We start from the raw sequence: 15923 nt of genomic DNA, 5'->3' as shown, positions 1-15923 counted from the left end.
CCTGAGAAAGGACACACACCACACACACACACACACACACACACACACACACACACACACACACACACACACACCCCTACCTCAGTGAAATACTCTCTGCCCCTCTACTCCCACTTGGCTGAGAAAGTTTACTGACCAAGATTAACCTTGTGTTATATATTTCCATGTCTATAATTACCTTCTATAACATACAATGTTCCTGGACCACATGACTGTCACGGAAATATAGTCCCAGGCAAGAGGAACACAATTGATCTAACAGGGGCCTAGATCTGACACAATTCATTAATTACTTGAATCACTTCAATCACTCAGATGTTTGTAGCCTGCATACTAGGCTTCCAGCAGGGACACCATGACAAGTGCAGAGTGGAAGAGAGAGAGCCAGGTGGAAATGACATCATCAACAATGCGCTAGCAGCTACACTTGGCTGACTCGGCTTCTGTGCCGTCTCTGCAGTCCCACCATCAAGCTGTGAACGACACCCTCATCCTTCATGATTATGTAAAAAAGAAAGTGAAAATTAAAATTCAGGCTTAATCAGTGGTTTTAAATAGACGTCTAAGCCCAGTGAGCAGGTTTTGAAAATGTAGCATATTTAAAGAGATGCTACTGCATTTTTGTTGGTAATTCTTAACCGGCTTATGTGTTGAGTGTATGGTTCATCAAATAATGTTCATTGATTTCTTATCACATTACACTATGCAGTGCTCAGTTTAAGGACAACAAAAAATAACCTTTTTTCCATGGCAGTGTGGAGGTGTGCCTGTCTCTGACCAGTCAAGTAATTTGAATATTTGTCTATTTTGAGGACCCGTTTTGGCTCATTTCAAACTAATGGCTGAAATCATACAGGAATCCTGTAGCATCTTTTTAGGTTCCAAATGTTCAGTGTGGGGCAGCAAAGTCCAATATGTCTTGCTTCACCTTCAACATTCCTATTTTCCATCATCCCTGATACCTCACTCACTTCAATACTATATCATCATCTGCCTGTTGGTCTCTAGGCAGCCCTACAGTGTCCGCCCACTGAACAGGAACACCTGTACAACTTCACATTCATTCAGATGCAGTGCAATAGTGTGGGGAATGTTTTCTTGGCACACCTGCGCCCGTTAATACCAATCAATTATCTCTTGAATGCCACAGCCTATATGAGTATTGTTGCTGACCATGTGCATCCCTTCATGACCACAATGTACCCATCTTCTAATGGCTACTTCCAGCATGATAATGCTACATGTCACAAAGCAAAAGTCGTCTCAAACTGGTTTCATGAACTTGACAAAGGGTTCAGTGTTCTTCAGTGGCCTTCCCAGTCACTGGATCTGAATGGAATAGAACACCTTTGGGGTGTGGTAGCTTGAAAGTGCACCTGAAAATCTGCAGGAATTATGTGACGCAATCACGTCATCATGGACCAGAATCTCAATGGAATGTTTCCAACATCTTGTGGAATCAATGCCACAAAGAATTGAAGCTGTTTTACCCAGCATTAGTATAGTGTTCCTAATAAAGTGTTCAGTGTACTGCAGATGTATAGTCAAACTATTCAGGCTTACCCGTCACACTCCTGGGGGTTGGGTAGAATTGATTACCATGTCTATTCTGTTCATTATTCACAGCTAACTAAACACAGGGGAGATTGATTCATTCAGAAGTCCTCAGTAGCAGGCAGGGCTGACATTTTAGACAGTCGTGATTCAACAAGAACCTATAAACGTGTCTATAATGAACCAGATTTGTAAGGGGGGGATAAGGTAGGGAGACTTTCAACTGTTTGTTGATAGTGAAGCTGGGTTTGTGATCCGTAAATGCAGTTGTCGTCACAATAGAGCCAACGACATCCAATATGCAATCACTGTCTTGCAATCTACAACTCCCTGTACTGGTAACAGTGCCCAGACAGATCTAGAAATTAGGAATCATTGGATTTAGGATTCATTTTTATAATGTTACATATACATGTGCTAGAATATGCTATGGGGAAAATACTATTTAGCTATAATTAGAGTCCATGTTGCTGTCAACATTATTATTAATACTCTGTAGAGACAGGAAGCTCATCCAATGTTTCCCTTAACCTTTGGCCATATCAAGGGTGTGCTGTACAGTTACTTTGTGATTTCCTTTGTGCCAGTGTTGAGGGTACAACTTGCCCAAATACTTTGTTATACCTTTCAACACCTGTTAATTCTGTCTCAGACATATACTGTATAGAGGTCACCTCTGAGGGGGACAAGTATGTTGAGCTGAGATCTCAAAGACTGATCAAAAGAGACACATTTAAGGCTCAGGTCCAAAGGCTATGAGGATCGGAGTGCAGCACACAGGGAGGTAAAAGAGGTAAAATGTACATTGGAGTGACCTATTAAGGGCAGACATTTATTTATTTATTTTTTTACAATAGGTGTATGGAATCTGTATTGAACTCTGTATGGTAACATTCTATTTGGAAAGTCCATCTATAGATGCTTTACAAACTATCAACATATTATCAGTAATGATGGCTCTGGCACATCAGCTGAGGTGTTTTTTTCAAACATTTTGGTGCCACTGTCTCCTGTTGTTTCTTGCACTTTGGATTTCAGTTGAAGTCTCTTGTAATCATTCTCAGTGTATGTGGCTGCCACTTCTATGCATTGGAAATGAGGACTGGGGATGGTGATGGAAGGGTAGATAATGCGTGCGTGCGTGTTTTCATTACAAAGTGCCACTTTGTACGTGCTAGTACTATTGACATCAGTGTTTCATGTTTCTGTATATTAACCTTGACAGAGCATGCATACAGCAATTAATCTGCAGATGACAGTGGTGCAGTGCTCAACTAGAACACAAGAAACCCATTCATTACCATTCATTACCATTCCATGTATTTTTCTAGGTAAAACATTGAGAATAAATCGTACACCAAAAGACAATACTTAGCTACACTGGAGAGAAGTCAAACCACTGGGGGGGGGCGACCGCCCCTCCTGGTGCCCCCAAGGTTGAAAAACGTCTCTCTTAAGTGCCCTTTTGAGTGGCAAAAATGCCCTTTTGAGTGGCGAAAATGAGAGGATGTGCCCTATTGGCTGCCCTTCCAATGGTCTAAACTTGACCATGTGCACTGATGGGGTCCCATGTTGTGCAGTAGGTGCCCTTTTTTTCTTTTCGCCCCTGCCCTTCAAACAGCCTGGAGTCCGCCACTAATGCTGTGTGCTCTGTCCCCCCATTTTCTCAGTATGGTCAGTTGGAGCTTTCTTTCCTTGGAGTTCTTTGGTAAAGAAAGGGCCTTTGCAACTTCAGCTTTACTTTTATGAATCTGTGCCAGGTGCTGGGCTAATTTTGATTGTGCTATCTCACAAAAGAGACAGTCATGTTTTTTGTGTATCTCTTTGAACCAGATATTCATCTTCTGTTATGTCTGTGCTGCTAATTGAGTCAGAATCATATCTAGCCATTTGTTTGTTGAGCTGCAGAATTTGTACATTTGTTTTACTTAATATATTGTACAACTGTACAAACATGTCCTGATTATTCTGAATAGGCTGATTTAATGCAATCAAGTACAATATAATCATGCTCCTTCCATATTTGTAATCATTCCATTACCTATTGTGTATCCTAGCAGGTCTCTATGTTCCTGATTATGCCTTTAACACTAGAACAGCCATGGATGGGGTCATTTGACCCTGTGAGTAAAAATGTGTTTATATCTTTGCACTCGATCAAATTTCAGGACCCTCCTTTCATGACTTTTCCTAGATATGTGCGTTCTACCACCAAGTATCCTTACATTTTCAAAATCACATCAGGATAAGCTAGTATAAAGCTATTTTGCAGTTTTTCTGTGCAGGAGGCAGGCGAATTTAGTGGCAGCCAACTAGTGGCTGTTGTGTGTAAATAGCAGCTTTCCATTGTATTTAAATGTTTGCCTATTTATCTGTCATTGGCTAATTAACAAGATACATACATACATACATACATACACACACTCGTGTAGCAATTAAAATATTTGCGTGACATAAGCAAATTATATATACAGTATTTATTTATATTTACACCGAATTTACAATATTCACAATACAAGCACACATACTTGTATATATAATTAAAGCATCGACAGACTGAACTTAATTTGGAGTTAGCCATATCTTCTCCTTCTTTAAACAAATTGTTCTTGGTCAAATGTATATGATTGAAGATCTTTTGTCTTCAAACTGGGGGGGGGGGGTTAGGGTTAGGGTTTGAACAGTAAATGAGGCAGGCAGCTCATCTGAGGGGGAGGGGGGGGAGACCGGTCGGTGCCTGGCATTCTTTTGGTGCACCCACAGCCCTGACAGCCAGGAGTAGGCGCCCTGGCACACCTGGCACCTGTAGGGAGGCCCTGCTGGCACACCTGACACCTGTAGGGAGGCCCTGCTGGCACACCTGACACCTGTAGGAACGCTTGCCGGTGTGGAGGACGGGCTGCAGAGGTGGTGGCAGAGGCAGCAGGTGGAGGGCTTGTCCAGGGGGCAGGTGGAGGGCTTGTCCAGGGGGCAGGTGGAGGGCCTGTCCAGGGGGCAGGTGGAGGGCTTGTCCAGGGGGCAGGTGGAGGGCTTGTCCAGGGTGTGGATGCATGTGCAAGGTCAGTTTGGTAGGTCTGGTAGGTGTTGTAAGGTGATTGGTGTGGGTGGTGTGGTTGTGGTGGTTGGTGTGGGTGGTGTGGTTGGGGTGGTTGGGGTGGATGGTGTGGGTGGTGTGGGTGGTGTGGTTGGGGTGGTTGGTGTGGATAGTGTGGGTGGTGTGGGTGGTGTGGTTGGGGTGGATGGTGTGGGTGGTGTGGGTGGTGTGGTTGGGGTGGTTGGTGTGGGTGGTGTGGTTGGGGTGGTTGGTGTGGATAGTGTGGGTGGTGTGGTTGGGGTGGTTGGGGTGGGTGGTGTGGTTGGTATGGTTATTGTGATCATCCTGGTTGTTGTGATAGTCCTGGTTGTTGTGATAGTTCTGGTTATTGTGATCATCCTGGTTAGTGTGGTTGTCCTGGTTATTGTGATAATCCTGGTTATTGTGATAATCCTGGTTGTTGTGATAGTCCTGGTTATTGTGATAATCCTGGTTAGTGTGGTTGTCCTGGTTATTGTGATAATCCTGGTTATTGTGATAATCCTGGTTATTGTGATAATCCTGGTTGTTGTGATAGTCCTGGTTGTTGTGATAATCCTGGTTATTGTGATAATCCTGGTTATTGTGGTTGTCCTGGTTATTGTGATAATCCTGGTTGTTGTGATAGTCCTGGTTATTGTGATAGTCCTGGTTATTGTGGTTGTCCTGGTTATTGTGGTTGTCCTGGTTATTGTGGTTGTCCTGGTTATTGTGATAATCCTGGTTATTGTGGTTGTCCTGGTTATTGTGATAGTCCTGGTTATTGTGGTTGTCCTGGTTATTGTGGTTGTCCTGGTTATTGTGGTTGTCCTGGTTATTGTGGTTGTCCTGGTTATTGTGGTTGTCCTGGTTATTGTGGTTGTCCTGGTAATTGTGATAGTCCTGGTCAGTGTGGTTATCCTGGTTATTGTGGTTGTCCTGGTTAGTGTGGTTATCCTGGTTATTGTGGTTGTCCTGGTTATTGTGGTTGTCCTGGTTATTGTGGTAGTCCTGGTCAGTGTGGTTGTCCTGGTCGGTGTGGTGGGCCTGGTCGATGAGGTGGGCCTGGTCGATGAGGTGGGCCTGGTCAGTGTGGTGGGCCTGGTCAATGAGGTGGGCCTGGTCGATGAGGTGGGCCTGGTTGATGAGGTGGGCCTGGTCAGTGTGGTGGGCCTGGTCGATGAGGTGGGCCTGGTCGACGTGGTGGGCCTGGTCGATGAGGTGGGCCTGGACTCTGGGTTTCACTGCCATCACCTGGACCTTGGGTCTTGGGGCCCACACCTGGCCTCTGGGCCTCACCGACATCAGCTCGACTCTGGGCCTCACCTCCTTCACCTCGACCTTGGGCCTCACCTCCTTCTTCACCTGGACCTTGGGTTTCACCTCCTTCACCTGGGTCCTGGGCCTCCCCACCAGGTACCTCCAGAGGTCAGCAGGACCAGAGATTCTCACGGTCCTCATCCAGGGCCTCACAGCCATCACGCCAGGCTCGCTGGGCCCACACACACCTCCAAGGCTCGCAGCTAACTCTCCAGCTGCAGGCAAGGTTCCATGAAGAGTCAATGAAGAGGAAACAACTGTTAGGTAGTAAAGAAAAGGACAACATTATTTTATTTTTTATTTAACCAGGAATAAAACTCATTGAGATTAAAAATCTCTTCTACAAGAGCGTCCTGGTCAAGACAGGCAACAGCACAACTATGGGGTTACATACATAAAACAAACATGAAGCAAGAACGTGGTAACAGATAGCTGCAGTTGGACAGTAGTAGCTAAAATATACATATTTATTCCACAAGATAAACACAATATTATTACCTCATTTACATTAGGGATGCAACCTCAGCAAATATTTTCAAGTCAAGACTAAAAACCCATCTTTTTAACATTGCCTTTAAATGACTAAATGATTAAATGATGATTATATAATGATTAAATCACTTTGAGCTGCAACGTTTGCAGGAAAAGTGCTATACAAATAAAAGAAGAAAAATAAATTATGATTATGATTATTATGATTATTATGATGATTATAATCATAATCATAATAATCATAATAATATAAGGAAAAGAGATGCTTTCACCTGAGAAGTTCGCCATTTCGGAGAGATGGAGAGGGGTGGAACAGTAGCTTCAGGGCGGAGGGTCCAGTAGGGTACTAGTTGAGCTATTGTACAGTACAGCAGGGCTGGACTGGGACAAAAATTAGGCCCTGCCATGTGGCTCAGACCGGCCCAACACAATCGGTCCGACACCGCCGATCAACATGCTGGCAGTCTGAAAGACTAATAATCTAAAAATCTATCGACCTAATCTAAAAAGTGATCTAGCATGGAAGGCTCAGGACAGGCAAAGTAATTGAAGTCCTGAACGTGGCACTCTGTTTCCTCTGTTTCATCTTTTTCTCTCTCCTTTTCCTCTCTTTCCCTGACACTCTGCTTTTCTGGGGAGGGCAGCAGCAGCTCAACCTGGTTCAACAAGACATGGACAGAGAAGTAAACTAACTGGTTGTCAAAATCAGCAAAGTTCTCATTTACATGTACACACAGGCTGCATGATTGCATTATGTTACACCAGAAGCCCAGTCATTTCAAATGGAAGGTTGCAAGACAACATTATTGGGTTGCAGACTGCATGAGTTTTATTTCTCCATGCAATAAAAAGCATTCATTAGTTCTGAACTAGGCTAGTGTAGATTTTTTTTTTATATCTTTTTTTTCCAAATAAAAAGTATTATTAACACCCATTGTTGGTATTGCATTTATGTCAGTGACAGTGATACCTCAACTTGCTAGCTAGCAACAAAATGCAGAACACCCCCATCTAACGTTAGCTATAGAGTCCACAGCCAAGCAGCACTAACGTTACACCACGAGAGAGATCATTGTGTGTGCATGAATTCCAGCCAAGTCCTGGTGAAGCGCAATGCAATCATGCTGCCTGTACGGGTTAGCATAAGTCATAAGACATTCTCTGCTGCTGCTCCCTTAATCTGGCCAATGCAAGCGACTAACATAACTTTGCTTTTGTAAAACCAAGTAACAACATTGCTTACCTCTCTAGCTGTGTCCTCTGTCTCCTCCTCAATTGCTAACGGCACATCAGTGCTAACGTTAGTTAGCGGTAAAGATGTTGCTGTGGCAGCCGCAGCTGTAGTAGGCCTAGCCCCCACAGTCGATGCAGAGAACATATCTGTCAGTTTCTGACATTTTGAGGCATCCTCTGCTAGCTTCTTACTTTTTTTCTCCCTAATTTTCTGGGCACCCCCTTTCACTATCTTATCTACGAACATGAGGTAGAGCAATTGAGCAAGCTGTGCAAGGTTAACAACCTGCTGCTAAACAAGTCAAAGACCCAGGAATTCATCGTAGACTTCAGGAGGAAAAAGTCCGAGATCCTGCCCCTGCTCATCGACGGAGAGAGCGTGGAGATAGTCTCAACCCTCCGATTCCTGGGACACAACATGCGGGATGACCTGGCCTGGAAGGACAACACTAAAGGCACCATCAAGAGGGCACAACAGCGGCTATACACCCTGAGATGCCTCAGGAAACAACACAACAAGAAGGAGATACTGGTGGCCTTCTACCACGGCGCAGTGGAGAGCATCCTCACCTTCGGCATCTCCAACTGGTTCCACAGCTGCACAACAGCGGAGAGAAACGAGCTACAGAGAGTCGTGAGAACAGCACAGAAGATCACCGGCGCCCCCCTCCCCTCTCTGGAGGAGCTGTACAAAACACGCTGTCTCAGGAGGGCCTCCAAGATCTCCAAGGACCCGACCCACCCTGGGCACGAACACTTTGTCAAGCTGCCCTCGAACAGGAGGTATAGGACCCCGGCCGCTAAGACAAACAGACTGAAGAACAGCTTCTACCACAGGGCCGTCAAGGCCCTGAACACAGAAAAGGCCTAAGTTCTGGGCCCAGGACAGTCCGGACGGATTGTATGGCAGCTAGTGCTGAGGCACAAACATGTACATTTTCAAGCCTGCAAACTGTGACACTTTAAAATAATGTGAAAAAAGACTTTCTTGTGCAATATGACAACCCTAGTTGACTATCTGTGCAGTATAGTACAGTGGATTGTGTACATAGCCTTTATTGATGTAAACCAGCTCCTTACCTTCTTGTGATTTTATGCATCTATGCTTTTTCTAAAATGTGTTTCTTTTTCCTTTCCTAAACACCAGGGGAGCCTCCCCTCCTAAATTTCGTTGTTTGGTACCTGTACTGTAGCAATGACAAATAAAGTCTATCTATCTATCTATGACACTGTACCAGTGGCGGATACAGAAAGTGGCTGATGGGTAGGCCTGGAAAAATCTGGGTAGGCCTGAGTGAAACTCATCACCGCACGTTTTAGACCTATGTATGAGCAGCCAGATGGATGGAACACAACCGGGCTCGCGATCATAGGCGCCGATTTATGTTTCTGCCCGTGGGTGCTCGAAACATTTGGGTACGACCAACACGCATGCACACACACGCACACGCACGCACGCACACACGCAAAATATTCGCAGGGACTGGAGGAGATCACTATGCAGACCATGAAACGAACGGAAAATAAATAAAGTACCTGTCTACCCAGAGAATGCAACGGACAGCCAAACAAGTTATTATAATACACACACGCAAGGCATTCAAGCGCACGCAATAGTCAATGAATTAACCAATAACCATCAACTATGGAGGACCAAGTATAGAAATTGTAATAAGAAATGCCTGTATTATCATTTGCAAGCTTTTAACTGTGGGTGTTGACAGTCCAGTGCAAACCGAAAGCTCAAGTTGAATCATACATGTACCTGGCTCGGACCAGTTGTGGTGATCCATCATTTTATTACAAAACCTAATGCTGCTTATTAGGGGATTTACGTAAACTGGTGTATACACATATATTGTTGTGTAAAGTTGTGTGCTTCTATTGTATTATATTATTATATCCAGTGAAGGCATACACAATGTTGTTCCACACAAATGTTTCCCTCTTCGTTTTAATCTTGGAAAGTCTCATAAAAAATATACTTCACCGAACTATTACAGCGCTGTCTCGGACTCTCCGCACGTCGGCGTGTGGCGTCATCATCTGTTATTGTGAATAAATAAGATTTCTAGACAAGGCCTGGTCCAAACTTTCATTATTTTCACTGACTTCCAGACGTGGCTTTTTAAGAAAGCGGGACAATGTTAGCTGTTTAGCCATCGTAGCGCGCACACTGAACAACTGGTCAAGGTCAACTGAACAATCAGAGTAAACGTAAAAGAGGAAGCAATGTAAACGTAAGAGAGGAAGTTGAATATTATTAGTATTAATACATACTTTTAATCATTTCCAAGACAAAACTATTCACATTACAGTTAGTTAGTGAAAATTAAACTTTACAAATATTTTATTATAAAAAAATATGTATTTTTATGAATCTGACTGGGTGGGCCAGCTGTCAATCTGGGCGGGCCTAGGCCCACCCAGGCCCACCCATAGATCCGCGCCTGCACTGTACTTGGGTTGTCGGCCGAGGGATCAGAGTGGGGGAGGGGGCCGATGGACAGCAGGGCCTAAGCATGTGATTGGGCCAGCCCATGTGTTAGTATAAACGGGGGCCGCCGCTTGATTCAGCGTTAGTTGATGCCGCGCTATTTTGGGCCGAGCTAGTTTTTTTTTTTTAAGTTTTTTTTTTTTGGGGGGGGGGGGGGGGTCAGGCGGCCCGACCGGCCCAAAACTAGCGCGGCCCATCTGCCAGCGGGCAGAAAGATTGTATGGCCAGTCCAGCGGTGCAGTACAGTACAGTCAATATTGCTGCAGGTAAGATTAGAGAATCAAATTAAATCAGGTACAGTATTCAAAGATTATGATTTTTTTCTTAAATCAAAAAGAAGTTTGCAAAAATGTATGTAAAAATAAATAAATAGACCCTTACCTATTTCTACGCTAAGCTTGCTATTGAACAGCTCGGCAAGGTTAATTGTCACAGTCTGTTCTTCATCAGCAACATGTGTCTTATGAACGCATGACTCGTTTCTTGGTTTTTGGCCGACAAGGCGCTTATAATGCCAGAAATGTAAAAACAATAATGTATATTAAAAATAGTAAAATTGTAAAATTGTGCAATTTCGATCTCTAGCCACACAAGTGTTTTCTCATTGTCACGCAAAAGAATCTCTGGCCACATGGAACCGCGTATTCAGGTACACTGGGCATGCGCGTACTGGTAGACCCAGAAAATGGTTCAAATATAACTGGGACAGTACCGTAAGTCCGTAACACAATAGAAATTCATTCATTTTCATTAATTCGGTAGTATTGTGAACTCCCGATCAATCTCCTCTCCACTTACATTACGTCTGCATCCAAGATGTGGCATGTATCTGTTATTCATCTGTGTAAATGTAGGTTGTATAAAAATAATAAACGTTATGATAATTGTTGAAGTGCCTCTTGCTAAGATGTTTCTAAGATGATAAATAATATCACAGCACTGGTTTATCAAGGCTATAGCACAAGACTTGCTTAATGGTTGGGTCCACTGGCGGACTCAGGGGGGGGGCAGGGGGTGCGACCAACCCTCCTGGTGCACCCACGGTTGAAAAACATCTCTCTTAAGTGCCCTTTTAAGTGGCAAAAATGCCCTTTTGAGTGGCGAAAATGAGAGGACGTGCCCCTCCAATGGTCTAAACTTGACCATGTGCCCCCACAGTTGAAAAACGTTGCACTAAAGTGCCCTTTTGAGTGGCGAAATTAGAGGATGTGCCCTATTGGCTGCCCTTCCAATGGTCTAAACTTGACCATGTGCACTGATGGGGTCCCATGTTGTCCAGTAGGTGCCCTTTTTTTTCTTTTCGCCTCTGCCCTTCAAACACCCTGAGTCCGCCACTGAGTCAAACCATCACATATTTGATCCTTATACATGTATTGATTGATTGATTGATTGATTGATTGATTGATTGATTGATTGAAAACCTTTATTGTCCCCAATGGGGAAATTTTGTTGTCAAACAGCTCAGTTAGGGCAGAAAACATTCAGTACAGAAAACAGAAAAACATTCAATAAAAAACATAAAACAGTGCAGGCTCAATAAGTAAAAAGTTCCAAAAGTTCCATCTCCATCTCCTGTATGATGTGTGAAAGACAACAATGGGTGAATATGTGAAACAGTACATAAGATACATTTTCTCTCTCATTCTACAAGGCATTTACAATTATTTCCCATGGATTGCACACTAGTTAATATCAATCTTGGACTACAAAGGACAGCATTAAGATTCTCTGCCTTTTGAGAGGATTGCGAGTCTTCTTAAGAATGAGAAGCATTGAGCTATAAGTAGTGCCAGGCTGGAAAACACATAGCCTATTCTCCAGGCTGGACAACACAAGGCCTATTGCAGATGTATCAGTTGTTCACAAGAAGGGCTTCATACGACTGACTTATATACTGTATGTCATTGTATAGTGAGCCCCACTATGACCTAGGAGTGCACCCAGTTCTCCAAGGCTTGTCCTATAGAAATCAATGAAAAGCCAAGCCCTTTAAAAAAAAGTGTAGTTTAACAGGCTCTTCATTATGGGTTGCATTATGTTGTGTTGTTTTTATTCTTGACTATTGCAATGGCTCAGGACATTATTCTAAAGACATTATTGTTATCTATCTGGCTCAAGTGAATGGTGGCTAAACATTTTGAAATCTGGATTAATCTATAACCAGAATGAGGTGGTGCAACGTCTACATCAACATAGCATTGGAATAATAATAGTAAACTAACGTTTGATCTGTACCAAAGACTGAGTAGGTTTTAAATGACGTTTCAGACAGAGGAGAAAACAATAAAATGTTAATAGGTGCGTGTTACACATTGACAGCTCTGGTTTCAAACACTTTTAGCTAAAGGCTACCAGACTCTAGGGGGCTATTGCAATGTCAGCTAGCTAAGTATAGTTTTGTATTGTATACCCACTGCCCTGGTAACAATTTATCCCACTTCCAACAGAGATTATCTGAGTTCAACTGAGTATGTTGCAGTGTTTGCACAAATGTCTGTCCCATTAGATCTAGTTCACGTGAGGAAGGATCAAAGCTTGTGATGTACCCTGTTTGTAGCCGGACAAGTATTTTAATGCCAAGCCGTATACAGTACATTGCTAATATATAATATACTTTATAAATATATAGTATATAATGGTAAGGAATTGCCTTCTAATGCAAGTTGTCAATGTAATTTGAATGAACTGCTTCACATAGCCTAATAACAATTTAGCCTATAGGTTTAAATGGAATTTCTTAACTTAACTCTTAACTTAGCATAAAACAAGTTTGTTCAACAACAGGAATGGTTATCAATTAATTCATAATTTGTCCGAAATGTTCTCAAGCGCAGGTACTGTATGCTAGGTGACACTGCAATTGCCCCTCAGTTTTGGTCCTAGTAGACCTTATTTCTTTATAAAGTATATATAAGTTGTTATAATTCTGCAGGATGAAAAAAAAAAAAAAAAAAAAAAAATGTTCATTCACCGGTAAGAATAAGGTTTCTTTCTTATCCTGTATTATCAAATGTCAGTGTCCTTCTTGATTTTATGAGCGGCTGTGTCCACCATCTTTAATATCAATGATTACTGTTACGGCTGGGCCGTCACACACGCCCTCCCCCGCCCCCACAACTCGAGCACAGCGTGCTCTCCGCCGCAGGTGAAGCTCGTTCCCGGTGATTGGAGGGTTATCCAGCCACAGTCAAACCAACACACCTGTCTCCACTCCCAATTAACCCTCTGGCTACATCTACCCTGGACTCCCTTCATTCATGGTCAGTTCTTCCCTAAGAATGACCTGGCAAGTATCCTCTGTGATTAGTTATGAAACTTTGCTCTTGTGCCTATTCTTGTGATTCGTTGATATCTTATGTACTGGCCTACCGTGGAGACTTACCCTGCTTTCCTGTTCCTCCACAGCCCATGCCAACCACTACCGCCATCCCGCCAGGTTGAAACCCCCCAGCCCGCCAGGCTGAAACCTCCGGACTCATCATCTGTGTTTCCACCCACCTGCACTGTAAATAAATACCCTACGGGGCTAACACTATATTCTGCCTCCGGTGTCGTGTCCTTGAGCTCCCTCGCCCCCGTGTCATAACAGATTACAATGTTTCATTCCCCATTACCCTCAATTTGCAATTCACTAGGACCAACCCTACTAAATCAATGACACGAAGAGGACTGTAACACCCTCTGAAAAACACATTGACAACAGCTTCTCCTCAACACAAAGCACAAATACATATAACACAAAACTAATTAACTAAAAACGAATGAACTTAGATTATGTGGTAGTCTCTCTATTATCTTCATGTGTATATTAAACAGCTTAATGATCAGATTAAATGACATTGTTTTATGACCAATTATCTCATGTTGTTTTTGGCATATTTTCTTACCTCATATCTATTGTATTGCCAGTAAAAGGGGACCATATTATTACACACAGTGATCCATGACATTCCATGAGGCCCAGGGCGTAAATCGCAAAATGTCTTCTTAAGAATCTTTCATGTATCCAGGCCCAGGTCAATGCATTGTTGGTTGGAGGTCAAGGCCAGAGCAGGACTACTTAGATATGGTGTTGTTGACATGTGGTGTGGCTGAGGAGTCGGAGTCAGACGGCCCAGCCCTATCTGGTTCCTGTGAATCTTTCATGACTTTAGGTTATCTTCTTGTTTGTGAGATCGGATCAGGTAAACCAGCCTCAACCTTCCTGTTTGTCCACTGCAAAGACTTGCTGATGTCTCTGATGTCTAGGTTAGTGCAATCTCATGTCCCCATCGGGTATCAAAAGAAGATTTTAATCACATCTTGTGGCTTAGTTGACATATCGTTTTTATCTCACTTCAGAAGTGGATATTTAATTCTCTCTCAATATTGATACATTCTGAAATAGTCATTCATTAGTACATCATTCTGGAATACATACAGTATACACTTCTTATGAATACTATACCAATGCTTGTACATTGAGTTATTATAAAACAGAATCAGGATTGGATTCAGCTGGAGTAGTGGCTATCATTCCCAGTCAGTGTATGTAAAAAGAGATTGGACTGGCAACGCAAAATGTGCTTTGCTCCCTGGCAGACTGCATAGCATAGCACTATCAACAGTGTCTAAATACAGTGCCAACAAATACAAACTTCTACTCTCTTTTAAAACTAGAAAACAGAAAAAAAGAGAAGGAATAGTAGGCTCTCAACTCAACCATGGTAAGGTGGGCATTACCACACACTCCTTTCTCAGACATTCTCCGTAATATTTTCACAATGAACCGCTGTCAATTATTGACCCCTCGTGTTATGGTTTGACCCTCGGATAAGGCAGACAAAGGACATGGGACATCTACTGTATGCCTGCTGAAAGGTAAAAGTGAATGTCAACATCACAATAAGGACTGAAAGTAATGCTGGACTTGTGTTGAAATGAAATAAAAATGTAAAAAATGTTTTTGTGATCTATGGGTTATTGATAGGCCAGGATATTTCCTGATCAGACGTAAATCTTGTCACTTTTTAATGTGTTTTTCACCAATTTCTCCAGGTCAGGTACGTAAAAGGGAGTAGGTCTCAATGCAGCAGGGCCATTAACTTGACCACCCCCCCATGCCCTGCTGTACAAGGACATACAGAGAGAGGTATGGCAAGGACACACTCACACACACACACACACACACGCACGCACACACACACACACACACACACACACACACACACACACACACACACACACACACACACACACACACACACATACACAGGCATGCACAGGCATGCACAGGCATGCACACACACACACACACACACACACACACACACACACAGACACACTCACACACTGATCCCAATCGGTGGTGTTTAGAGGTAAAATAGCAAGGGTTGTTTACTCACAGCAAAACGTAGACCATAGTCTTACTCCTCCCTCCATTCAGTGATTCTCTGCACTGGACAGACAGTGTTGTGTACTGGTCAGACAGTGTTGTGTACTGGTCAGACAGTGTTGTGTACTGGTCAGACAGTGTTGTGTACTGGACAGACATTGTTGTGTACTGGACAGACAGTGTTGTGTACTGGACAGACAGTGTTGTGTACTGGACAGACAGTGTTGTGTACTGGACAGACAGTGTTGTGTACTGGTCAGACATTGTTGTGTACTGGACAGACAGTGTTGTGTACTGGTCAGACAGTGTTGTGTACTGGACAGACAGTGTTGTGTACTGGTCAGACAGTGTTGTGTACTGGACAGACAGTGTTGTGTACTGGACAGACATTGTTGTGTACT

Source organism: Nansenia antarctica (assembly GCF_963989245.1).
Source record: "Nansenia antarctica genome assembly, chromosome: 3".
In the NCBI taxonomy this organism is placed as follows: Eukaryota; Metazoa; Chordata; class Actinopteri; order Argentiniformes; family Microstomatidae; genus Nansenia; species Nansenia antarctica.
The sequence above is the reverse complement of the archived record's forward strand: the minus strand, read 5'-3'. Positions refer to the sequence as shown.